General features: G+C 43.5%; 1 protein-coding gene across 6 annotated transcripts in view; it reads left to right on the forward strand.

Moving 5' to 3' along the window:
- Positions 1-27,108, forward strand: part of EPB41L3 (erythrocyte membrane protein band 4.1 like 3) — a 206,866-nt gene that overhangs the window by 119,315 nt on the left and 60,443 nt on the right. The gene's annotated exons all lie outside the window — the stretch shown is intronic.

The raw sequence follows: 27,108 nt of genomic DNA on the forward strand, positions 1-27,108 counted from the left end.
GGAAAATTACTCAGATCCAGTTTCTAAATACAAAATTATTTCCAGTCTCTCTCACAGGGGATCAAATTACTGAAAATGCTTGTCCCCAAAATGTTACAATCTAGAGAAAAATGTGATCTTCTTTTAAAAAAAGACAAAATATCTAATACTTTCCACTGTAGGAAAAACATTTTGGAGGCCTTTAAAAGATCAGGTTTTCTTTAATATCCTGGCTGTGAGCTGTCATTGAAATGAATTTTACTTTTTCTATTTGCATTACTTATGGCGGGGTTGTTAATTGGAGGAAACTTACAGATTTCTGTACATAGGAGTGGTAGGGTAATTTGAATGGTGAATGTCCTTTTCCTGCTTGGACAATGAACAGGATCTGCAGTTCGAGTGTAAAAGGGTTTTAAAATTCACATCTGCAGCTCGAGTGTAAAAGCGTATGCTCCTCTGTGCTCTTTCTGTAAAGAAAAAAAAAAAAAAAATTCCTTCGAGAGAAAGGGCGGGTGAATGACTTTTATCAGAGATGTGTGACCAGACCAAGTTAACAGCTGAGAGCACCATGGGCTGTTGAGAGTGGTAGAGACACGGATGGTTGCTGAGTATCTCGAGAACACAGGCTGGGCGAGAACTCAGGCGGGAGCTACAAGTCCGCCAGGTCCACCACCCACCACCCGCCACATCTTCGATCCCCATTTTAGATTTAATATTTTCGTTTAAAGAGCTGTTCCTCTGCCTCCAGCTGCCTGCCCTTGGTCCTTCGCACATCCCTCTGCTTACACCCCGCCCACCACATGACTCCACCGGCGCCCCCTTCTGCCAGGGGTGCTGAGAATCTGGACCTCTGTGTGTGGTGGTTCATTTCAGACACAGCCAGCACCACGCCCACCTGAGGCCCCATGTTCTCTGCCTGTAACCCCTGCCTCGTTCCTCATAGTCTGCGCAATGCGCTCACGCACCAGTGCTTTTCTTGGAACAGAAGGTTCAAATCCATTTCACATTGATAACATCACTTAGGGTGGGGATAGGGTTGCATTACCAAATCACTACAGATTATAGGGACATAGAAAAAATTTTTTAATAAACTCTTAGATCAAAAGTGATTTCATTTCTCTTGTTAGAGATTTTTTGTCATCCTGTAACCTGACAGTTATTAGTGGGTTGCTTAGTGAAATGGGCTTGTTTGTCACCGACTTGTTGAATAGGGAAAAGGGTAGGGAGTAAGAATATATTTTCTGAGGTTTGCCACACACAGGTCTGTTTGTTGCAGTTTGCCTGCTGCTTCTGATTTTGCCGAATTTCTTAGTGCAAAGTATTCAATTATTGATTCAGATGTTTATTCTGGAAATGAGAAGATCCAGTAATATACTCTTACCTGGGCTTTACTATGAAGCTTAAAAGCACTTTTGTAACCTTTAGCAACGTTGCATTTTTCCAGTGTGGATCCACCTTCTGGAAAAATTTAATTCAAGAGCTTTTTTCCTTAACTTGAGAGTGAGTCTTTCTACTGAATTATATTTATATAATGCAGTAAATAGGGTTCCCCGGCAATCCTCTAGTCAAGACTACCAGAGTTTTCTAAAGAACAGTCTGGAAGAAAGTGGATAGTGTTTCACACAGGGAGAATTCCAGCAGTATAGGTGCATCTGTGGAAACTAGTAGTTCTGATGCTTCCAGTGCCTTTTCCTGTTCTAAGACTCATGGAGAGAAGAAGCACAGAACTCTGGAGAAGCAGGATTACCACCCCCAACCCCTGTCCTCAACTCGAGCAAGTGAATTAAGAATAGAATACAGGAGACAGTAAGAGGAATACCCCCCCCCCCTTTTTTTTTTTTTTTTGCATTGAAGAAGACCTCAAACAAGGCATTTTGTTTTAATGAAATCTCTGTGCCTAGCTGTTTTTCCTCCCTGGCTTATTTAATGCCTTTAATGTTTCACCATCAAAATCAACAAGGCTCAGTTTGCCACGACTGTGTCATGAGAATTTATAGTTGCCAGCAAAGGACCCCCTGCCAGCACACACACACACACACGCACACACGCACACACACACACACACACACACTCTTTACCTGCACCTGATTCTCTCTTCTTTTGATGGTAGAAGGTAGCTTTTCCCCTACACGCACACACACACGCACGCACGCACACACACATGCACGCGCGCACACACACACACACACACACACGCACACACTCTTTACCTGCACCCGATTCTCTCTTCTTTTGATGGTAGAAGGTAGCTTTTCCCCTTGCCCAGCAGTGCTGCAGCAGAGGAAACCCGGCGACCCTGAAAATCAAGATACAAGAAGCCCTTGTTCTCTGAAAATAGTGACTTCATGAAGCGTGCAGATCCCGCCTCCACTGTTTTGATGGGAACCCCTTTCCAGTTTGCTGGATTTTTCAAATTTCCCTCCAACAGTAGCTGTAGATCATTGTAACATTGGGTGTTTTTCCATTTGAGAGATGTATTTCCTCAGTCATTTTTTTCAAACTCTTCATCATGACTATCTAAAATATAAAAAGAACTAATTACACATAAAACATAAGAACAAAAATCTGATGATCAGCAATTTGATATGCATGTTTGGGCAATGTTTGCAGGCCACAGGATTGTCACATTTGCCAACAAAATCACCAATACTGCCATTCTTTTCCTGTCATTTTTATTGGACCTTTAGAGAATGCAAGCTACTTCCTATGGCCAGTTTGTCACCGTCATCATTGCTATTTAGTTCTTGAACATGAATTGTAAAAGAGAAAATAAACAGAAGTACCAGTCACAACAATAGAGGAAGTGGTGCTTATCATGTTTATTTTATTTTAATTTCACTCCCTTTGTTTCCGGGTCTGATTAATGTACAGTGTATTTTCTGATGACCATCCAGTGAGAAATGTTTCCTCTTATTTGACACCATTTTCATCTAGTCTGATTTGGTTTTAGGAAAATAAAATAGACATGGTTTGAACTTTGAATCCATATTTCATCCATCTTTTAAGTCATTTTCAGGTGTAGTTTGGTTTGTTCTCCATAAGAAACCCAAGAGGTGGCGGAGTCCCAAGCTTTACCTCAAAAGTGGCAGAAGGTAGACCTTGAAGGCAGACTTTGTTTTTCACAAGGGCCAACTGTGTTGCTGGTTTAGTTGTGAGCAAGACCAAGTGCTTGTGAGCCCCAGGTAATCCCATGTGGGGCTGGAATCCAGGAGACAATGCCCGTAGGTGAAAGAACTCTAGCCTCTCTGGAGAGATCTTTCCATCAGATTTGGGCAAATACAGAAGGTACTTAAGTATAGCAGTAAAACCTTAAAAGCCTGCAGCTCAGACATCCCCCCAAGTTTGGCCATGCCCAGAGGCCTGCAGGTTGATGGACTCCATGACTAAGTACTACTCAGATCCTTCCAAAATCCAGTGTTTACTCCAACATGCACTTCTTGCTACTATTCAGAGATGCTTCCAACGGACCAGAGAGGATAAAGGAATATTTTGCCCTCTAAATATGCTTTCATCACCTTCTAACTGTCAGGAAGGAGCTGTTTAAAAAATTTCCAAATATCCTGTCTTGCTTGTGATCCAATTAACTTTCCATATCATGCTTCTGTTTCATGTATTCTACTCACAGGGGTTTAGTTGGAAAAATAAAATCACTGTCTGAATTTTCCATCTTCTCTAGGTTACATGATTAAAATGCTTTATGGTCCCTTTAGAAGTTCTTGAAAAAGTGTGTTAGTTGCTTAGTAGTGTCTGACTCTTTGCAACCCCATGGACTGTAGCTCTTCCACCAGGCCCCTCTTTGTCTGTGGTATTCTCCAGGCAAGAATACTGAAGTGGGTCACTATTCCCTTCTCCCAGGCATCTTCACAACCCAGGAATCGAACCCATGTCTCCTACATTGCAGGTAGATTCTTTATCATCTGAGCCACCAGAGAAGCTCTTAGAAGTTCTTGATTGGATGGCAGATAGAACTGCTATTATGCAGAAGGTTGAATAGAACACCTATTACTTTTCATGGAAGTTGTAGTTGTAAAAAATAAAAAATAAGAATTTTTTCAAACCAGTACGAGTATCATTCACTCAACTACTACATAATTCAGAGGTTTTGATTCTGTATAATTGTGTAAATTTGGATTTAACCTCTCAGTGGGTTTCTGTTCAACTATATGTTTTACTACATCAAAACATGTTACATGCTATGACCAAGTGGCCCAGTCTTGCAGCTGAGCCTTCCAGCCTGAAGACCAGTGGACTCCTGACCACAGAAGGGCTTGAATAAACTCAGCTTTCTTGTGCAGTGACTCTTTGAGCAACCACAGGAGCAGTGGCACACGAGGACTGTTAACAGGCACCTTCTTATTTACCTGACATAGTCAGCATGCAGTCTTCCCCCAGGTGTTCAGATTTGACTTCTTGAAGGTTTAAGAGAAACAAACTCTTTTACTAAAAGTGTTAAAAACTTTTCTTCTAGTTTTCATTTCAAAAAGTGACAGAGGCCACAGCCTCGCAGTCACACAGCTCCAAGCTGATTCAGGGTCCCAGGACAGGAGTCTCTGCCACTAGTTGAGCTTCTTTAGACTCCTTCCTAGAGGAGGCCCTTGATTACAGCTTCCAAACATCTCTTGAGGTGTTGTCTCCACCAGGCATCTCATTCACATCTCTGTATTTTGTAGAAAACATTGATTGATTTGTACATGGCAGGTACTGAAACAGTTTTTAACAAGGGGATGCATCATTTGAGTCTTATGATTTGTCTTAATGAGCCTTCTTTTTTCTTGTTTACAACCATTCCAGTCCCTAGAACTGACATCACACAGTGTGCAAAAGATGACAAGGAAGACATTGATATAAAGCATTTCTTGAGGGCCTGCAATGTTCCAGGCACTGAAAACCAAATGAGGCAAAGACTTCAAGCTTAGACAGGGTGTTCTCTTCCTCAGGAGTCACACAGTTTTAGATCTGGTAAGGGTCATTGGAGATAACTTTGTCTCCTGTCTCATTTCACCGAAGAGGAAATAGGCCCAGAGTAGTTAATGTTATGCCTGAGGATACACAGCCTGGAAAGGACCATGAAGGGCTAGGGCCCAGATCTCCTGCCCTCTGCTCCAGAACTCTCTTTGTTGTTGTTCAGTTGCTCAGTTGTGTCCAGTTCTTTGTGAACCCATGGACTACAGCATGCCAGGCTTCCCTGTCCTTCACTGTCTGCCAGAATTTGCTGAAACTCATGTCCGTTGAGTCGGTGATGCCATCCAACCATCTCATCCTCATCTAAGAGACAGGTTGAGTTGATGGAAAGGATGTCATCTTCTCAAGACTTCTTAAACCTAATTTCTCAGAAGGACCACCAAGGCCTTGCTTCTGGCTATACTATCATGAAATAAGATGCCCTGAAAGATACCTGCACCCCTGTGTTCATAGCAGCACTATTCACAGTAGCCCAGACATGGAAACAATCCAAATGACTATTGACAAAGGAATGGATAAAGAAGTTGTGGTATATATATACAATGGAATATTACTCAGCCATAAAAAGAATGATATAATGCCATTTGCAGCAACATGGATGGACATGGAGATTATCATACTAAGTGAAGTAAGTCAGTTTTTTTTCAGTTTGCATTACATGAGAAGCTAACACAATTTTGTAAATCAATTCTACTTCAATTGAAACAAAAAAGATATTCTGTGAAGAGTAGAACTTGGAAACAGCACTTTTTAATTTTGAGTAAGAAGAGGAAAACAGCTGGGGAAGTGTCTTACAGAAACTCTTCAAAGTGGGGAAGGGACCAGAGCTCCAGCTGATCTCCACTCCTTGCCAGAACAAAGAATGACTGGGAGCCAGTTGTACAGTTGTTGCGTGTCCTACTCAGAGTGGAAAGGCAAGTCTGATCTGGGACCCTCACCATCCTTTCTGGAGAGAAACACTTTGCACAATACAGTGATCTCTTCCTCCAATCTTCCTGATCAATTGCCAGTTCATTTCATAATTACAGCATGTCTCCCATGAAAGACAGGTTATAATTTTCAAGATTATAGCTCGTCTCCTTTTCGTTAGCATTTAAATTGATGCCTTTCTTTTTCCGGCCATAGTCTTGGCTCTGTGGGAAGTTTAGGGAGAACGCTACTGGCATCAACCACAAAATGAGAAAAGTCTTTTCAAAGTTAGTTCATAACCTGGGAAAATGTCTACATGGTGGATCATCTCTTGAATGTGATACCAATTTTTTTGTTGTTGTTACCTTCAACGTCAGAGGCAGGTGTCTTTGACCTTGTCCCTTCTTGGACAGCAGAGCTCAAGTCTTGTAGAATAGCAGGTTCTTAGGGTCGGAGGACGGCATAAACTCTGGTTCAGTCCTGCACTCACATTCCAACAAAGTGCAGAGGTAGGTTCTGGAAGCCTGGAGGACAGTGATATTAAAGTCCTTGTCTTAGGGACACAGTAAAATAGTCACAGAAAACCAGCTTGCACACAATTTTGTGGTGTCTGTCCACAAACCAGCTGATCTGGTCTTAGAGGGAAGTGCACACAGTCAGGCAGCAGTTAGTGTCAGGATTTGACTGCCATGTACACCTTACAGTCCAGCGTCCAGTTGGCACAGGAAGAGAGCTGAATATGAGGATCGTAGTTTGAAAACCCAGAGAAGGCAATGGCACCCCACTGCAGTACTCTTGCCTGGAAAATCCCATGGACGGAGGAGCTGGTAGGCTGGAGTCCATCGGATCACTAAGAGTTGGACACGACCGAGCAACTTCACTTTCACTTTTCACTTTCATGCATTGGAGAAGGAAACGGCAACCCACTCCAGTGTTCTTGCCTGGAAAATCCCATGGACAGAGGAGCCTGGCATTCTTCAGGCCATGGGGTCACAGAGTCGGACACGACTGAGCATGCACGCACAGCACAGCTTATTGCCTAATAATATATTAAACACTGGAAAGTATTTCTTAAATCTGAGAAAGTGAATTTCATCTTGACTCTCCCTTCCTAGGCTTTTTTCCCCCAACCTGGAAAGAAGATTATCAGTGTTTCCATATGAGCTAATCATTTATCTGGCAGTTGGGGAAATGCTGAATGATTTTATTAAGTATGAATAGGAAGTAACTGCACTCAACACCCACTTGTGAGGACTGAGACACTGACCTCAAACAGGAAATTTGCTTTTCTCAGGCTGCCCGGCTTGAACCTGCTGAGATCAGACAGAAGATGTGGCTAAGGGTCTGTTGCTGTTATGCCAGAAATCAGTAGGTGTTTAACAACCCTGAATAGGTGCTAAAGATAATTAAACATACTCCATATCTGGCTTTCAGCATTAGCCTCCTCTCGTGAGCCAATTCCCACTTTATGGTGAGTGAGGAGGCAGTGGTCCTTGGCGTTGGTGATGAACTCCTCAAAGTGTGTAGGAAAATCTATTAGAGAAGGTGTCCGACTAAGTCACCCACTTTTCTTTCACACTTGATCCCTTCAGAAGTCCCTTGTTCCACTTAGCCTTAATTCAATATAGTTTCCAGTTTCTTCCTTGGTAACTCTGAGTAGTGTTATCTGAAGAGGTTTCTTTACTATTTTTTTTTAAATCAGAGTTTAGTTGCTTTACAATGTTGTGTTAGTTTCTGCTGTACAGCAGAATGAATCAGCTGAATATATATGGTGTGTGTGTTTGTGTATGTGTTAGTCGCTCAGTTCTGTCCAACTCTTTGTGACCTTATGGACTGTAGCCTGCCAGGCTCCTCTGTCCATGGGATTCTCCAGGCAAAACTACTGGAGTGGGTTACCATTCCCTTCTCCAGGGGATCTTCCCAACCTGGGGGTCAAACTGGAGTCTTCTGCACTGCAGGCAGATTCTATACCATCTGAGCCACCAGGGAAACCCCATACATATACATAATATGCCCTCTGTTTTGGATTTCCATCCCATTCAGCTCTTTACCACAGAGCATTGAGACCACACAGTTTTGAATGTCTTAAAAATGCAGGTTTCCCTGGTGGCTCAGATGATTAAAGAATCTGCCCGCATTGCAGGAGTCCAGGTTCCGTCACTGGATTGGGAAGATCTGGAGAAGGAAATGGCAACTCACTCCAGTATTCTTGCCTGGGAAATCCCATGGACGGAGGAGCCTGGCGGGCTACAATCCATGGGGTCGAAAAGAGTCAGACATGACTTAGCAACTAAATAAGAACAACAGCAACAAAATGCAGATCATCTGTATTTGTCCTTCTGTAGCAAATAGACAATAGGAGAGTCTTTGTGAGCCTGTTATCCTTGAGGAGTTTTGTGATGTGCTGGGTTTTAATGCAAATAACCAGGGACAATAGAAGCAACTCAGAAAAAGGGAAGAATTGGAAATCTAGTCAACTCACTTCCATGTCATGCTGAGACAGATTCTCTGCTTTTGTAGGGAACTTTCTCTCTTGCCTGAAGAAATTGGGAGTGGCTGTTTAAGGCACGTTTCTTAGATTCTTCTTTCTTTTTTAGGATCTAGGTTTTGAAATAGGGCTGCTGTATAAAAAGCATGACTCCAAATCTTTAGCTGACTGTAAATACCTCCCCACGAACAAAGATTCCTCCGCAGTGGTTCATGCTGTTAAAAATGGTATGCACATGTCCAATCATATTTTTGGCAGATATTTATTATTAGAATGTGTTGGCTGACTTTCCCTGCAGTGATATTTAAGTCTAGTAGCATTCGCTTATTTTATTTACTTATTTTTACATTTCCAGAATAATTCTTATTGTACTCAGGATATTTACACAGTTCTCTTTAGAATTTTGGCAGATGAAGAGATGAGAAAAGCACACAGGGAGAATTTGAAACGTCAGGAGCAGCTGAGAGTGGAAAGGGAAGGCCAAGCGCCTGCCAGGAAGGATGGGCTTGACCCACTAACAAGTTTGGGTACTTGCACATACTGGTTTTCTGTGCGTGTGGATGCTCAGTCTTGTCTGACTCTTTGCGACCCTGTGGACTGTAGCCCACCAGGCTCCTCTGTCCATGGGATTCTCCAAGCAAGAATACTGGAGTGGGTTGCCATTTCCTCCTCCCAGGGACCCTTCCTGACCCAGGGATTGAACCTGCTTCCCCTGTGTCTCCTGTACTGCAGGCGATTCTTTACTGCTGAGCTATCCAGGAAATTGGTTTTCTAGCTGTATGACACGTTACCATAAACTTGGAGATGTAACACATCTCATCTCACATTTTTTGGCTGGATTGTTCAGCATCTTATAGAGGAGAAGTCATGAACTTCACCGATTGCATCTTCGTCTAGAGGCGGGTCTAGGGGAAGATGCATCTACGTGCTTTCTGGTGCTGTTGGTGGAATGCATTTCCTTCTGGTTGTAGGACCGAGGACCCCTCTTGCTGCCTGTTAGCCAGGGACGACTCAGGGCTGCTGAGTTTGCTGTCAGTCCATGAGGCTTAGTCTGTCCCAGCAACAGAGAACCTCTCCCACCTTAGATTCCTCTACATTCAAGTCTCTCTTTTCCCCACCTTCTGCTGCCAACTGGAGAAAACTCTCTGCTTTTAAGGGCTCAGCTGATTAGGACAATGTTCCTATCGAAAGGTCACTGGTGCCAGCTAGTGTAACCTAACTGTTAGATCTACTCTGTCTGAACCCCCAGGGATCAGGTGGGGTGTATACACCAGGGAGATGAGAAATCACAGTAGGTGATGGGCACTTCTAAGGGGTTTTGCTTTGGGGAGCTGGTTGACCATTTGTGTTTTTAAAAGGTACTTCTACTAAATAATAATTGAAACAGGGATGCTAGTTGGCAAGAGTTGCTGAGGACCAGAACCAAGACAGTGACCAGTGGGACAGTGACCGAGGGGAGAGGATGGATTTTAAAGAACTACCCTGAACATGAGCAGACATGATTAACTGCATGTGTGGGCAGGGATATAGGGAGGGGAAGAGAGGGTAATGGCATCCTGGTAATGGCATCCACATTTGTAGACTACAGTGTAAGAAGGAAAGTGCGTCGGGGGGAGACTAATGTAAACCTATTGAATTTGAGATGCCTGGAATATGAAAGTGGCAATCTGCTATTGCAGTTGAATACGTTTTTTGACCTTTGGAAGAGCTGGTAGGCACTGTGCGAGCTGGTACCATCTACAGTGAGTCACACAGGGGAGTGAATGAAATGGTGCAGATGGCCAGTGAATGAGTGGGAAGACCATTGACAGTGGAGCTCTGGGCAACGCTGACGCTTGAGTTGGGGTGGGAGTGCCTTGTCCAGCTTCCCCCACCCCACCCCCAGACGCTCCTCTACACGCAGCCCCAGCCTCTTTGGGCTGAACCCCTGGCTTAGGAACTGGATGTGCTCAACTCCGTGGGGACATTACAGTAGTGATTGTGATTGAGCGTTACTGTTGTTCAGTTGCTAAGTCGTGTCCGACTCTTTGCCACCCCATAGACTGCAGCACGCTAGGCTTCCCTATCCTTCACTGTCTCCTGGAGTTTGCTCAAACTGATGTCCATAGAGTCAGTAATGCTGTCTAGCCATCTAACCTTCTGTCACCCCCTTTTCCTTCTGTCTTCAATCTTTTCCAGCATCAGGGTCTTTTCTAGTGAGTCAGCTCTTCTTATCACGTGGCGAAAGCATTGGAGCTTTAGCTTCAGAATCGGCCCTTCCAGTGAATATTCAAGGTTGATTTCCTTTAGGATTGACTGGTTTGATCTCCTTGCAGCCCAAGGGACTCTCAAGAGTCTTCTCCAGATCTGTCATTCAAAAGCATCAATTCTTCAGTGCTCAGCCTTCTTTATGGTCCAATTCTGACATCTATATGTGACTACTGGAAAACCCATAACTTTGACTAGATGGACCTTTGTCGGCAAAGAAATGTCTCTGCTTTTTAACACGTTGATTAGGTTTGTCTTAGCTTTCCTTCCAAGGAGCAAGCATCTTTGAATTGTGGTTGAGTAATGGGTCTCCTTCAAAAAGGTTCAGGAGAGACTCTCCATAGAGAAACATTCCCAGTATTACTTTCTAACTGCCGTCAAGGCATGGCGCTACTGAAAGCAAAAAAGAGGAGGCCATGGAATGCCCCAGGGACTGTCCGTGGAGAAATAGTGTCATTCACTGTGATTGATTATTCTTCTCCCTCCTGTCCGATGCCAGTTCTCCCTTTATTTCTTTAATTTGGCTTTTTGCTGTCCTTTGTCCATTAGAATTTCAGTTACACAAAGTGATAAGGACAGTAACGTTACATTTCCTCTAAGGAATGCCTAATCCCTGTTTCTTGGAACGCTTGAACAAGACAGGGGACTTCCCTGCTGGTCCAGTAGTTTTGACTACATCTTGCAATGAAAAGGGTGCAGATTTCGAGCCTGGCTGCGGAGCTGAGATCCCACAATCCTCAGGGCCAAAAACACCGAAACATAAAACAGAAGCAATATATATATAACAGATTCTTTCAATAAAGACTTTTAAAATGATCCACATCAAATTTAAAAAATTTAAACAAGACTGTTGGGACTGGGCTTCCCAGGTGGTGCTAACGGTTTAAGAACCCACTTGCCAATGCAGGAGACATAAGAGACACGGGGTTCGATCCCTGGGTTGAGAATATCCCCTGGAGGAGGAATGGCAACCAGTACTCTCCAGTATCCTTGCCTGGAGACTCCCACGGACAGAGGAGCCTGGCAGGCTACAGTCCATGGAGTCGCAAAGAGTCAGACAGCACTGAAGCAACTTAGCGCACTGCACTCAGGACTAATTTTACTTTGGCATACTGTGTCATCCTGTGATCATCCAGTAACTGTGAAGGGGTGGTGTTATTCAGGAAGCTCTTTTAACTCTTTAAATCTCAAATTAGGAAACAGTACCGTCTCCCCGCCCCCGCCCACCCGACGCGTACGCGTAGTCTCCTGCAGTTTTCCAGTTCAGGGTTGTGGTCACGGCCTGCTGTCCATTCAGGAAATACCACCTCCTCCCACGTCTTCCCCCTCCTCTTGGTCTAGGGCAGATGGGCATCTAAGCTGAGCCCAGCTTCCTTCTCTCAAGAGCTGTAAAGCCACGGATTCTTTTCCTCTTCAGTTCTGTGGTTTGTAATGACCAGCCAGTGCACTTTCAGGTTTTTATTTGCTTCTTCTAGACTAGATCACAGATTTTAAATTGCGGGATTCTCGTTGGAATGCATCACAGTTCTCTCAAGAACGTTAGCTTTTCATAACCTGGTATGCTATCCCTTGTTGGATTTCTATTGTGGATGTTTTATCTCTAGATAAATGGAATTTGGGTCTTCCTTTCGCTTGTCCTGTCAAGACTCATCTATTTTGTTAGTGTTGTCTAGTGACTGTTTCCTGTGGTTTGGTTCCAGGATTAGATACGAATAGCCAGATTAGATACTAATTCATGCAAGGTTTTGATCAGTGGGGGGTTTCTTCTCCACAACAAACAAGGCATCTTTGCTGTATCAGAATGTATGTGTCCTGTGTGACAGACAGCTGTGTGTAACTGGTATGCACATTTGCGGTCACTTTCCAATAAGGGTGAAAGAAATGCCAATCTCGAAGTCCTATTTGCACTTAGGAATGCACTTTATTCATCCCACTGCTGCTTGTAGGCATGAGTGATGGTATGCGGACGTACAGTGAGCACAAGGAATTGGTTCTTAGGATGGTGTTTGGAAGGAATAAAGAGACTTGTTATTTCTTATGGAATGCCATGGTGACAGCAAATAAAGTCACTAAAGAGCCGCCACGTTCTTTAGGGAAGTGCCCCTAGACTGAACTTGTCAAACACATGGGATGCTTCTCAAGGATTACCCGAAGCAAAATGCTTCAGTTCATGTCTCCAGTTATTCCTTAAAAAAAAAACACTGTCCAAAATATCATGTTTTGACAAGCTTCCTTAATAATATGAGGTCAAGAATTCATGATGAAAAAAAAAAAAAAAAGAATTCATCATGATGGGGAAAAAAACCCCACCCAAATTCTAAAGGTACTTTGTTTCAAAAATACATTTTATTTTAACTTGGGGTTTCTATGATGTATACTCAGCCATGTTCTTAAGGTATTTTACAGACATACATGTAGGCTTCCCATGTGGCTCAGTGGTAAAGAATCTGCCTGCCAATGCAGGAGACTCAGGAGACTCGGATTCAATTCCTGGGTTGGGAAGATCCCCTGGAGAAAGAAATGGCAGCACACTCCAGTATTCTTGCCTGGAGAGTCCCATGGAAAGAGGAGCCTGGCGGGCTACAGTCTGTAGGGTCACAGGGAGTTGGACACAGTGGAGCACACACGCATCAGAGACATACATGGAATATAATGAGAAGAAAATAAATAAGCAGAAAGCAGCACCAAGAGAAAACGAGAGGAAGAAGGTGGGAAGAGATGAATCCATAAAACCCATGTTTTGAACGCTCGCCTCACAGTGTCCATATGATAAAAACACCCCGGTTGTTCACTGGAAGCTCACTTCTTCCACTAACATTACTCAAATCAGCAAACCAGCAGGAATATGCCACCCTGACAAGTGCCATGCAGGAGCTGTAAAAAACGTTCTCTGGGACTTGGTCCTGGAGGAAGGGATGCTTGAGAAGCGATCTGAAGGATGAGGGAGGGTGTGATGCGGGGGCCCAGAGTGTGAAGGTGGCTTGTGCAGACTTCGTTTGCAGAAGGAATCCAGGGGGAGTGGGAAGGAACTGGAGGAAGGTTGTGTGACAGAGCAGGAGGTCAGGGGCTCCTCCCCGCCGTCACGGGCTCCGACTTCATCCTCACGCTGGCTGGCTGTGCTGCTGGAACTGAATCTGATAGCCCGCTTCTGGTCTTCCCATGTGGGTTTATTCTCACAAAGATTTTGGGGGGATATAAAAGCAGAAATGAAAATACACTTGATAACATCTTGGGGTGACCTCCTTGGAATTTCACTTCCTGTCCCCTCCAAACGCCTCAGACCCCAGGCATCTTGCTGCCCTACAGTCCTTATTAAGCCAGGAGGGAGCCGGCAGGACTGGCTCCAAGGATCAGCCTTCACAGAATGGGGAGCAGGGTCACCCGAGTCCTGAAGAACTTCCCAAAGTCCCTTAGCCCCGAACCTCTCAGTTCAACCCCGAATGCTAGTAAGGTCCAGGAAAGATGGCTGCTTTCAGCCGAGCACAGGAAAATAAGCAGAATCATCTGAACAAAACTGTAATGTTTGACTTTTTGCTTAAATAGAACAGTTTTAATTTTCCTGTCAGTGAAAGAATGTTACAGCTCTTTGTTGGGGTAAAAGCCTGTACCTACTTTAAAAGCCATTCATCTTCTGGATTCAGTTCGCCTTGTCATTTCAGTTTTTCTGTGATTGTTATTTTGTGACCATTTGCTAATGCAATTCATGCTTTAAAAATAAATATAACCACAGAATGCAAAGAAATCACCATCTGAGGTTCAGGTGTCAGCAGAGTGACATTCTCCAAGGTTCAGTGAGCTCTTAGGATGGCTGCAGGGTGAAGGGGGTACCTCGTGTATCCCAAGGGGGCGGGGCGGGTCTGGTTCTAGAACAACGGTCCTGGCCTCTCTTCTGTGCAGAGCTGAGCAGGCTCCACCCACCCCTGCCCCCAGGAGTGGGAGCTGACAGGCCAAGGGATTAACGCTGGCTTTTCACGATTGCTAGCTCAGGAGCATTAAGCCAGGATGTCCCTGATCCAGAGCGGATGGTCCAAACCATCTGACCTTGGGCGTGTAGACCTGGCAGTACCCAGGGTATCTACATGGGCTACTGCTTGTGTCCAGCAGAACTGGAGAACACATGTTTGATGATTGCAAAGACTTTTCCCCTGCATCTACTGCATTTAAATGCTAATCTGAAAGATGATATGCTTTCAGTGAAGGCCAGACTGATCCTAAGTATAGTTGAAAGTATGATCACCTATCCTGTTTTTTTGCCAGACATTTCTATTTTCATTATAGCTTTTTCATAGGTTACACAATTATTTTAATTCAAACCCACAATTTTACTGGTGAAAGGATATAATTACATTTTTGAATTATGAGAGTGTGTGCATGCATGCTAAGTCACTTCAGTCATGTCTGGCTCTTTGCGACCCCCTGGACTATAGCCTACTAGGCTCCTCTGTCTATGGAATTGTCCAAACAAGAATACTGGAATAGGTTGCCATGCCCTCCTCCAGGGAATCTTCCCAACCCAGGGATCAAACTCTCATCTCTTACATCTCCTGCATTGACAGGTGGTCCTTTACTGCTAGCACCATCTGGGAAGCCCCAAATTATGAGAGTAGTTTATGTAATAACCCTGAAATATTCCTCTGTGTGCTTGCTCACCGCCTTGTCCTGTTAATTGGAGGAGACAGTTGGTGAAAAGGACAGTGGTTCACTTAAGACCTATTTATTTAAAGCACTGACTGTTATTATTCAGGTTTATTCATCGTTGCCTTAGCAGTGATTCCCAGCCATTTTGGCACCAGGGACCAGTTTCATGGAAGATAATGATTCCACAGACTGGAGGGGTGGAGATGGTTTCAGCATATTCAAGCACATTACATTTATTGTGCACTTTATTTCTATTGTTGTTGCATCAGCTCCACCTCAGATCATCAGGCATTAGATCCTGGAAGCTGGGAACCCCTGCTGTAAAGATTTGAAAAGTGACCATTGTACAAATTTATACTTGTTAGTATAAATGTATAGTATGAAAAGTTATATTTTCACTGTCAGCATCTGCGTTGCCTCCAGGTTTTTAGTTGAACAAATGAGTTATAAATCACAATTGGGGATTTTGTTTGATTTTTCTTATTTTCGGAGAATTGTCTTGGAAAGTAGTCATATATAGATGTGAGTTGGACCATAAAGAAGGCTGAACACTGAAGAATTGATGCTTTTGAATTGGGGTGTCGGAGAAGACTCATGAGAGTCCCTTGTGACAGCAAGGAGATCAAAGCTGTCAGTCCTAAAGGAAATCAACCCTGAATATTCATTGGAAGGACTGATGCTAAAACAGAAGCCTCAATACTTTGGCCACCTGATGCAGAGAGCCAACTCCATTGCAAAAGATGCTGATGCTTGGAAAGACTGAAGGCAGGAGGAGATGGGGTGACAGAGGATGAGATGGTTGGATGGCATCACTGACTCAATGGACATGAATTTGTGCAAACTCAGGGAGATGGTGAAGGGAAGTCTGGAGATGGTGACAGGGAAGTCTGGCATGCTGCAGTCCATGGGGTCTCAGAGTCAGACACGACTTAGTGACTGAACAACAATGATGGTTCCCAGGAAGTGTTTCTCAAAGTCCCCTGTCTCTCTGAATTAGGGCCTGTGGTTCTTTTTTGTGATTCAGGTTTAAAAGTCTGTGTCTCTCCCTCATCCCTCTTCCCCAGGCTTCCTTCTCTGCATTCACTTGGCACTCATTGGCTTAGTGACTTGAATCCCTAGCAGATTAACAGCAGGAAATGTTGTCTGACAGTTCGCTGCCAACATCTCATACGTGTGATGTGAAACTCTTTGTACAAAAGCGAGCCCAGTGTTTTTGCTGGCCAAGAAAAAGCGTGCTTCACCGGAAAGCTATTATCGGCCACGGTGCTCGGCTCTGAGCACAGAAGTCTGATTTCAAACAGAATGAAATGGCTACAACAAACGAAGGCAGAAACAGTTTGTGGCTGAAAGAAAAAGACATCTTTCTAAAAGCAGTGGAGGAGCTTCATATGCACGAAGGGCTTCTTGTATATGTGCTGAACGTGTTTTTACAGAGAATTTCAGTCAAACCTAGGTGGGCTCTCCACATGTGAACTCTCCCTTCTTGCTCTGGCTGTGCTGCAGGCTGTATCTCTGATAATTCGTAACTCTCATGTTTGGCCTAGGATGTACCTAAGTGTGCCAGTATACCCAGTGTATGTTAAAAACCACTTTGTGTTTGGGTTTCCACAGGATAATGGAATGTTCCCTTAGTTTACTGATAATGATACTATTCTCAGCCATTTCCCCCTTTGACCTGTAGAGTGAGATTTGTTTTTCACGAGAGATAGGGGGTGATTTCACTGCAGATGAAAAGGCTTCAGTCTCTCTCCCAAATTTCAACATTAGAAACCCTAAATTTGCCAAAAAAAAAAAAAAAAAAGTAAAACAACAGAAAAGAACCCTGAATAAATTGGATTCCTTATGATAAGGGCCAACTGATAATCAGCAGCATTGATTGGTAATAGCTTCCCCTGGGCTGGGCAATCTGTATGCTTTCCTGTGTTTCTTGTTTTTTTAATAAATGTTATTTCTGTTTTATGGAAGAGGATGGAAGGTCTGCATTCAGTGCTGCTGTGAAGGTTCCTTGGTGATCAGGGGGTCTTAGGTTTGGAGTTTTTTGCAGGGGCAAGGGGCTCGAGGTACATAGGGTCTTACTTCCCCCAACCAGGGACGGAACCCACACGCCCTGCAGTGGAAGTGCCGAGTCTTAACCACCGCCAGGCCTCCGGGGAAGTCCCTTCCTGTGTATTAATTAATGTGACAGTCTTATGAGTAAGGACCAATATTATTACCATTTTTTAAGGAAGGCAGTGAAGTTCAGAAAGCTTCAGTGACTGTCTCACCTCACAGCCAGCTAGTTGTAGAGCCGGGGTCCAGCGCTGGGGCTGTCTGATGAGCCTCATTTAGAATAGAATGATAGGGAAACAAACTTGAATTGGATAGGAGTAATATCTTTAAAACTGCATCCTAAAGATATTTAAATAATGCTAGATGAATTCCAGTCTCTCGACAGTTGAGACATTAGACAACTGTCTAATCTCTAGACAATTGGAAATAAATTACTGTTTTGTTTAAAAACTAAGCAACACCAGGATGTGGTTCTGAGTTCCTATTTTCACAGGCCTTTCCAGATTGTCACTGCTAACTGAGCCGAGTTCAAGAAAATGGCAGAATAACTATTGATGGACTTATTAATGTTTAAAAGAACTGTCATGGTTTTCTGAAAAGCTGATTGCCTGTGAATTTAAAGAACACGCTAGTGAGACACATAACGTCTAGGCAGAAAAAAATTCGTCTCTGCCTCTCACATCAGCCCTCCTTGCATTTGCTGTCTGGATCACACTTGGGATTTGGGCTTCCCTGGTGGCTCAGCTGCTGAAGAATCCACCTGCAATAAGGGAGACCTGGGTTCTCTCCCTGGGTTGGGAAGATCCCTTAGAGAAGGGAACGGCTACCCACTCTAGTATTCTGGCCTGGAGAATCCTGTGGACTGTATAGTCCATGGGGTCGCAAAGAGTTGGACACGACTGACCAACTTTCACTCCACTTCACACAGGCTGGAAGTTTCCATTAAGTCCTGCCCCTCGGGGCATGGATTCTGGCAGTAGTGATGGGGATAATGGACTTCCTGCTGTGCTTATTAAACTTGGCATTGAAAGTACACTTGAGACGGAAAGCCCCAAATGGAAGTAGATGCACACAGGGCAGCTGGGGCCACGTAGCTCTTCTCAGACCTTCCTGGCCTCAGAGCTCTCTCAGGGACTTAAGACTGTTGTCACAGACCAGACACCGTCATCATCTTTTATTCATGAGTTGACCACAGACTCTTGCTATTTTCTAAATGTAGATTAAAAAAGAAAAAAAAACACTTAAATTTCAGGGCAGACAGTATTAGAACATTCTTCAAACAGAAAAGGGAAAGCTGAGGAAGAAATGACTTACACGGAGTCCAGGTGTCCGATTCAGACTCAAGCTCCAGCCAGGTCAGTTTGTGGAGCTCTTTCAGATGCTCGTAAATACCAGGAAAGCGGCGATACCGTCATTTAGAAATTAAGAGAATTCCATTTGACCTTTAGAAGTAAGGAGAATGGAGAGGTATTCAGTGAGGAAATATGCCATTACAGAAGGAAGCATGAAAAAAGAGATGGCATTTTGCAACAAGACTAATCCAAGGTAATGTGAAGAGAAATTCCTCCTTCAGATTCATGCCAGGAGCACTTATTAGGCACATATGTTGAATGCTTTTGGTGTTTAGGGCATTCTGTTGGGGACATTAAAAAGGGTGTCTAGTTTCCTGTCCTTAGGGGGTAGAAATGCAAGTTCACAAAGTACATCAATCCATGGGAAGGTATAATTTGCAGGAGAAAATCAGCAATCTGTTTGAGGAAGACACATGGTGGAGAAATGGAAGTGCTTACAGGGCTGGTGCACCCTCAAATTTCAAAGCAGCTGAAATAAAGGTACGGAAGTGTCAATTTCTCTGCAAGTTCTCAATATCATATATATTTCCTTGTATTAACACACGTGGTTTAGCCTAAGCTATGACAGACCTAGAGAGCATATTAAAAAGCAGAGACATCACTTTGCTGAAAAGGTCCATCTAGTCAAAGCTATAATTTTTCCTAGTCATGTACAGATGCGAGATCTAGACCGTAGAGAAGCCTAAGCGCCAAACAATTGACTCTTTCAAACTGTGGTGCTGGAGAGGACTCTTGAGAGTCCCTCGGACAGCAAGGAGATCAAACCAGTCAATCCTAAAGGAAATCAACCCTGAATATTTATTGGAAGGACTGATGCTGAAGCTGAAACTCCAGTACTTTGGCCATCTGATGCTAAGGGCTGATTCGTTGGAAAAGACCCCGATGCTGGGAAAGATTGAGGGCAAGAGGAGAAGGCGGGCAGCAGAGGATGAGATAGTTGGATGGCGTCACCAACTCAATGGACATGAATTTGAGCAAACTCAGGGAAATAGTGAAGGAGAGGGGAGCCTAGTATGCTGCAGTGGACACAACAACTGAACAATGAAATGTAACAAGACTTTTTTTTTTAAAGTGACAGTTTATAGAAATGGACACATAGCTCCTGAGGAGCCTCAGGGATGTACCCGCAACCTTGGTGCTGATGGCTTTGCTTCCCCCACTCCCGCCTCGTGTCCCTCTTCTAAGAAGCAAGGACCACTGATTAGCTACACTTCTCAGGCAGGACGACAGTCTCTGCCTCATTTTCTCCATGATTGTGCAGCTTCAGAAAATAAGAACTGCAGCCCATCTTCTCAGGCGAGGACATTATACTTGACTTCACAAATTTCTCTAATTTCAGCGTTTAGCCTTTCTTACCGGCTGACTCATAGCTTTGTGAGACTGAAAGAAAAGACAAATTCTATTGAAGTCTTGTACTGAGATTTAGTACAATTTGGGCTCATGTTTGGGAGCGCAGATCAAGCCACAGTGTTCAGGGACTTTTAGGAGGACTTGTGCACAGGCAGTGGCCCCCCCACTCCAGTCCTCTTGCCTGGAAAATCCCATGGACAGAGGAGCCTGGTGGGCTGCACTCCATGGGGTCGCACAGAGTCAGACACGACTGAAGCGACTTAGCCGCAGTGCACAGGTGTGGGCTTCCCAGGTGGCGCTAGTGGTAAAGAATCCACCTGCCAATGCAGGAGACATAGGTTCAATCTCCAGGTGGAGGAGGGCATCACGACCCACTCGGGGGTCGTCTTCTTGCCTGGAGATTCCTGTGGACAGAGGAGCCTGGCAGGCTGCAGTCCATAGCGTCACACAGAGGCAGAGGCGACTGAAGCGACGCACTACGCACACGCGTGCACCAAGAGCAGCTCCTCCCTCCATCCTATCCCAGGCTCAGAGACCTGTGTGTGTTTGCTCCTTCTGGTCTCCTCCCTAACGTGCTGGGCAAGATGTGAATGCTTCTGCTCAATCACAAAAGAGGAAATCAAGATATTTCTTAACCCAGCTGGGTCATTTTTTAGTATGGTATCAGGTTCTTCAGTTAAAGTCTATATGTTTTGGCTCTCCCAAGGGAAAATGCCACCACTTAAATAAAAAAGTCAAACATTTTTAATTTTGTGTACCTTCTTCATAGTTTTCAATGCAAGTTCATTGTTTGGTTTGTTTACTGGTTGGTTTTATAGTTTGGTGATTTAACATTGCTCATTTGTATCATTTTATTTCAGCATTTGACTGGTTTTTCATTTCTTGAGAACTTAATGTTTTTTAAGAAAATTTGTTGGAAAGGATATCTTAAGATTTTAAGACTGTGTCTGTATGTAAATAAAGTTTATTATCATGTAGCTATCAGTGTTGGTCTAAGAGGCCTGAAAGAAACTGGTATGAAAAAGTTACATATTTCATCAAAAAAAGAAGCATTGCTTTGGAGTCCTCATATTTAAGAGTTTTTAAATTGTAAACTTAATTTAAGTGTACCTTTCAACCATACCTGCAAACGAGATCTTGAAAACCTACAAAGACCATGCTCCCACCTTCAGAAATTCTGATTTCTTTGTCCTGACATGGGTTCCTGGATATTGGTGTATTTTTTACTGTTCCCAGGATCCAAGGTTGAAAACACTAGGTTAAATTATTGCTTCTGCAACATTGATTATGATATGTTGGCAAGAAAAATTTTATGTAAATTTTCATCACATTACCTTTTTAATCTCTTGATGATATTTGACCAAAATGAGGCTCCATAAAAAGTGTAGGAGGGATTCTTCTGGAAGTCCAGTGGTTAAGACTCCATGCTTCCAATGCAGGGGCATGGGTGTAATCTTTGGTAAGAGAACTGAGATCCCACTTGCCATACAGCATGGCAAAAAAAAAAAAAGTATAACTGGCTTGATAGCCTGAAGAATGTCTTTATAGTCGGTCGGGGTAAAAGGTGATGCACAGACAGACGGCTGCAATGTAAGGTGGAATGTGGAAAGTGCCCTCTTGGTACTAGAAGTGCTCGAATGTCCAGAGACGAGAGACATCACATTTGGCTGGGAGGACGGGAAGTGCTATAAAGAAGTGGCACTAGAGAAGCATTGTGAAGGATGAGAGTTGACAGCAAAAGGCCAGGCAGAGCATTTAGGGACACTTAGAGCTTCACTAAGGGTAACACCCATAATGGACTGAAACACATTAAGCCTGATTTACCCCCCATGAGTTCATAGTGATAACATAAGACAAAAATTCTAACTGGTGACTTTTAGATGATGCTAGGGAGCCAACTTGTCTTGAAATTGAACAGAGGAGAAGGTGCGAGTGTTGATCCTGGCTTCATCAAACTGTGTCACTGGATACATAATTTTGACAAAGATCCTCTCTTCATAGACATGCTCCAGCTGATCATTGGGGGAGCAATGATGAGGATTAGAATATTCCCATCTTGCCATCTCAAATCGACAGGTCTAGGGCAACAATCATTAGTGACTGTGCTTCCAAGATGGCTTAGTGGTAAAGAATCCACCTGCCAATCCAGGAAACATGGATTCAATCCCTGGATCAGGAAGATCCTCTGGAGAAGGAAATGGCAACCCACTCCAGTATGCTTGCCTGGGAAATCCCATGGACAGAGGAACCTGGCGGGCTACAGTCCTTGGGGTCGCAAAGGAGTTGGACATGACTTAGCAACTAAACAACAACAAAATATTACAAAAAAGGCAGGAGTATGCCTCCTGATGAAATTACACAGCATCTTTTATAGAAAACAGTCAAGTAAGAATTCTGGTCAAGCTTCTGGATTTTACTTTCAGTTTACAGGAAATACAAAAGACAGAGGAATATGTTAAATTACACCATGAAGATGCAAGCAGCAAGTCTAGACTGAGGGACCTCTGCAGGCAAATGCCCTGATTTCCAAAACAAGTTAATTTCAACAGGAAAACCAGGATAGATGGAAAGCTTGCAGATTCAGAGAGACTATGGAGATATGACAGCCTATTGCAGTGTATAGGCTTTTATCAAAGAAAATGAAAAGAAATCTTTGAAACAATTGGAGAAATTAAAGTCCTGACTACGTATTTGGTGATAGGATGGACTGATTGCTAATTTTGTTTAGAGGTGATGAAGGCATTGCAATTATATTTTTTGAAAGAGCAGAGTTAAATGCTAAGATAAATTGAGACAAAATTATTTGCTTCAGTTCAGTTCAGTCGCTCAGTCGTGTCCGACTCTTTTCGACCCCATGAATCGCAGCACGCCAGGCCTCCCTGTCCATCACCAACTCCTGGAGTTCACTCAGACTCACGTCCATCGAGTCCGTGATGCCATCCAGCCATCTCATCCTCTGTCGTCCCCTTCTCCTCCTGCCCCCAATCCCTCACAGCATCAGAGTCTTTTCCAATGAGTCAACTCCTGGCATGAAGTGGCCAGAGTACTGGAGTTTCAGCTTTAGCATCATTCTTTCCAAAGAAATCCCAGGGCTGATCTCCTTCAGAATGGACTGGTTGGATCTCCTTGCAGTCCAAGGGACTCCCAAGAGTCTTCTCTAACACCACAGTTCAAAAGCATCAATTCTCTGGCACTCAGCCTTCTTCACAGTCCAACTCTCACATCCATACATGACTACTGGAAAAACCATAGCCTTGACTAGATGGACCTTAGTCGGCAAAGTAATGTCTCCGCTTTTGAATATACTATCTAGGTTGGTCATGACTTTTCTTCCAAGGAGTAAGCGTCTTTTAATTTCATGGCTGCAGTCACCATCTGCAGTGATTTTGGAGCCCCCAAAAAATAAAGTCTGATTGAATGGTTTGCCTTGGAGACGAACAGAGATCATTCTGTCATTTTTGAGATTGCATCCAAGTACTGCATTTCAGACTCTCTTGTTGACCATGATGGCTACTCCATTTCTTCTGAGGGATTCCTGCCCACAGTAGTAGATATAATGGTTAGATGCTTCCAAATAACTGGGGGGTAGGATGAGGGGAGCAAAACTCAGATGATCCAAGGTTGCGATCTTCAAAAGGCATTTGTTAAAACTGGGCGATAAGTATACAGGGTTTCATGATACTGTTGTCTCTACTTTGGGAACTGTTTGAAATTCCCCAGTCCTGAAACATTCTGAAGTTAATTTTTAAAACTTGTTCCTCTAAGCAGATAAGTGAAAGTGAAAATAAACAGTTTAATATAAACTTCCCAGGTGATACTGATTGATAAGCTATGCCTTGAGAGCCAGTGTTTTACAGACATAAAAATCTTGGAGTAACTCTGACTTCAGGAAGTTTCATTAATGTTGCAGAAAGACTTGTTTCCTCTGTGTTTGAGTGGTGGTGATGGCTGTATCCTCATCTTTATTAGAAATCCAATTTTAAGAGGAAAAAGAGGGTCAAGAGAGGGCAGTCCATCATTGGTTTGTTGTTGTTTAGTCACTAAGTCATGTTCAACTCTTTTGCAACCCCATGGAATGTAGCCCATCAGGCTCCTCTGTCCATGGGCTTTCTCAAGCAAGAATGCTGGCATGAGTTGCCATTTCCTTCTCCAGGGGTTCTTCCCAACCCAGGGACTGAACCTGTGTCTCCTGCGTTGGCAGGGAGATTCTTTACCCACTGGGCCATCTGGGAAGCCCATTGGTTTGTAACTGCAAAGCAAACTCAGCATTTCATGATGTTCATGTGTTAATAGTGAAGGGTTACATGAACTGCGAATGCATTTGAGTCAGAGACATGACTTATCAACTCTCAGGAAACAGCAAATGAGATTTAAAAGTGTTTGTCTCCAGTTAAGTAAATTATCCATTGATTTTAGAATAACTCTGTCCAAAAAAATGTTTTTTAATCTACTGAATTCTTGACTTATTATGGCAATATATAAACACACCCCATGAAAATTAGGTGCCTAGATTTGATCACTTCATGAACATCCTTTCTCTGGGAACCAAATATTTAACATAAATTCTCTAAAAGTTCCGGGTGACTGTTGAGCTTTAGTCATATTTTAGATATTATTACCCAAAGATGCACAGGATGTCAAACATGTAGAAATAATTGACTTGAAAAACTTGAATAATATGCTAGAAAATAATCATCTCCGTAAGAAGAATCAGTTTAGGGGAGGTGAGAGTGATTACAGAGGGGATCCTGTGTGGGGCTGGAAACTAGTCCTATTTTGCGTCCTGTCTCGACTCCAGCCATTGCCAGGGTCTTTCCCTTTACGTGTGCAGAAGCCACGTCTGGGCTCTGGGGCAGCGGGCTATGATCATAGTGATGTTGGCCATGAGCACAGGGACCCCATAGCCTCGAGTCCGTGATCACCTGGCTCCTTATGGAGGCTTTCATTCTCAATCAAGGATGAGCAGGAGAAGGTGCACATAACGTGAGAGGCCTTTCTGGTGTCGTCCAACTGGCTGGCGGCTATGGTGAGATTTAGTAGATAGGAATTTCATTGTTTACATATAACCATCTGTAGTGAAAGTGAAAGTCACTCAGTTGTGTCCAACTCTTTGCAACTCCATGGGCTATGCAGTCCATGGAATTCTCCAGGCCAGAATACTGGAGTGGATAGCCCCTCCCTTCTCCAGGGGATCTTTCCAACCCAGGGATCAAACCCAGGTGTCCTGCATTGCGGGTGGATTCTTTACCAGCTAAGCCACAAGGGAAACCCAACCATCTATAGTAGGAGAGATTAAACCAGTCAATCCGTAAAGAAATCAACCCTGAATATTCATGAAAGGAACTGATGCTGAAGCTCCAATGCTTTGACCACCTGATGTGAAGTCGATTCATTGGAAAAGACCCTGATGCTGGGAAAGATTGAAAGCAGGAGAAAGGGAAGACAGAGGACAAGATGGATGGATGGCATCACCAACTCAATGCACATGAGTTTGTGCAAACTCTGGGAGATGGTAAAGGACAGGGAAGCCTGGCATGCTGTAGTCCATGGAGTTGCAAAGAGTCAGACTTGACTTAGCAACTGAATAACAACGACATTCTAGTAGATTCTAAACAAACCATCTTGGTTCTTAGAGCCAAAACAGAGAGAAACAAATTCCCCCAAACCCCTCAGGGTTAAGAATGGACCACTATGTTATTGTCTTAAAAACTGTTAGTGAAAGAAAAAGAAAGTTATTTTGCCCTGAAGCTGGTTATTTCTGTGTGGAAAAAAAAAAAGAAAGGACAAACTAATATGAATATAGAAATTTGTGGAAAAGGAAGCCTGAAAAGAATTTTGTGTGTGATTAAATTTAATTGAATTGAATGAATGAATTTTAATACTGTATTAAAGGTGTAAAATAGTGGAACACTAAAAAGTATATGTATGTGTGTGTGTATAGAAATATATAGTGTTCAAATATGTTTAAGAAAAATAGTCTATTCAAGAGAAAGCTGTGGGTCACTGTTGTTCAGTTGCTAAGTCAGCTGACCCCATTTTTTCACCCCATGAATTGCAGCTTGCCAGTCTTCCTTGTCCTTCGCTATCTCCTGGAGTTTGGTTAAATTCATGTCCATTGAGTCAGTGATGCCATTGAGCTATCTCATCCTCTATCACCCCCTTCCCCTCTTGCATCAGGGTTGTTTCCAATGAATGAGCTGTTTGCATTAGGTGGCCAAAGTATTGGAGCTTCAACTTCAGTCCTTCCAGTGAATATTTAGGGTTGATTTCCTTGCTATCCAAGGGATTCTCAAGAGTCTTTTCCAGTAGCACAGTTTGAAAGCATCAATTCTTTGGTGCTCAGCCTTCTTTTTGGTCCAACTCTCACATGGGTCATTAATAGAAATCAAATGGTGAGGAGCCAGAAAAGTAAGGACCAGCTAGCACAGTGGTCTCTGCCTGAGCTAGCCTTTCCACCTGTTAAACAAAAGGAAGAAGACAGATCATTAAAACGATGTCCAAGGCTGCCTGCAGCATGATGAGAATAATTCCTCCATTGAGGGCCTGGCTGAGGTCTGCTGAGTCAAAGAAAGTAGAAGTTTCTGTAGAGGAAGGTTTATTTATTTATTTGTATTTGTTTTGTTTTTGCTCATTGAGAAAGTACGTGGCCAGACACTGGTGTTTATTTGTGTGTGTGTGTGTGTGTGTGTGTGTGTGTGTGTGTGTGTGTTGCTTAAAGCAGTTAGGCAATAAACATAATTGATATCTAAAAAAAGAGCAGGGTATTTTTTTAATTGTTTATTTATTTTGGCTACACTAGATCTTAATTTTAACATATGGGATCTAGTTCCCTGACCAGGGATTGAACCCGGGTCCTCTGCAGTTGGGAGTGGGGGTTCTTGGCCCCTGGACCATCAGGAAAGTCCCAGAGCAGGATATTTTAATGTGTATGTGTGGTGAGTTGTTTCTATCCTGTCTGACTCTTTGCAACCCTGTGGACTGTAGCCCGCCAGGCTCCTCTGTCCATGGGTTCTCCTGGCAAGAATACTGGAGTGGGTTGCCATGCCCTCTCCAGGGGAATCTTCCTGACCCAGGGATCAAACCTGCATCTCTTATGTCTCCTGCACTGGGAGGCTGGTTCTTTACCACTAGCAC

Source organism: Oryx dammah, unplaced genomic scaffold (assembly GCF_014754425.2).
Source record: "Oryx dammah isolate SB20612 unplaced genomic scaffold, SCBI_Odam_1.1 HiC_scaffold_22, whole genome shotgun sequence".
Classification (NCBI taxonomy): domain Eukaryota; kingdom Metazoa; phylum Chordata; class Mammalia; order Artiodactyla; family Bovidae; genus Oryx; species Oryx dammah.